Genomic DNA, 968 nt, shown 5'->3' on the forward strand with positions numbered 1-968 from the left:
CATTCATTGTTCCCATTACTCCACATCACACGCTTCCCGTCATTCATTGTTCCCATTACTCCACATCACACGCTTCCAGTCATGCATAGTTCCCATTACTCCACATCATACGGCTTCGGGTCTTTGTTCCCACTGTCCCACATCAAACACCTCTGGTCGTGCACTCTCAAAAGTGTTTGCTGTAAGCACCACTGAAGTAGCGGTTACTTGTTTACATCTGAAATGAGCAGTTTGTGGACTGGTTGGTGATTGACATATGTTATATTTTTCAATGTTCTTCAGGGTGGTACAGCTGAAGACCGAATTTTGATCAGTGTTGAAGAAATTGGTCAACTGGGACACGTTTAGATGCCCCTTGTACTTTACAAATCTGTCCAATTCCCTTTTCACATCAATTCTGTTACGGTAATTGACAAACACAGTTTTTCCCAATTCTGTTACGGTAATTGGCAAATACAGTTTTTTTCCTAATTTTGTTGCAGTAATTAACAAACAGAAGTTTTCGTAATGACAGACATTATTCCCTCTAAAATTGTCATTTTTGATGTTGTCAGGCGTTTTTGAACAGTGGGTAGAAAAAAAAAACGTGAGATCTTATCACCTTGGACTTCATTCATAACTTTTTTCATAGTTTAAATTAAGGTTAAATAAAGTATTTCATTTGAAAGGTTTACTGATAGTTCAAGAATAGCTCGACATTTAACTGTTTGCTTTGCATATGTGTATAGCGTATATTGCTAAGCGAAATTTACCTGACTCATTTGAGAGAAGTTCCTGTTCTGACCCAACTCCTGTTATTGGAAAGTTTTCATATTACTATTACTAAATAGTTGAAGAAGGAAAATGTGAAGTGATTTTTACAGCTCTTAATTTTTATATTATAATTTAATTTCACACATGTTGCATGCAAATTGATTAAATCTTATAGACGGGAGTACCTTCATTACTGTTATTCATTTTACAATCTC

Source organism: Limulus polyphemus, unplaced genomic scaffold, assembly GCF_000517525.1.
Source record: "Limulus polyphemus unplaced genomic scaffold, Limulus_polyphemus-2.1.2 Scaffold1061, whole genome shotgun sequence".
NCBI classification, from domain to species: Eukaryota; Metazoa; Arthropoda; class Merostomata; order Xiphosura; family Limulidae; genus Limulus; species Limulus polyphemus.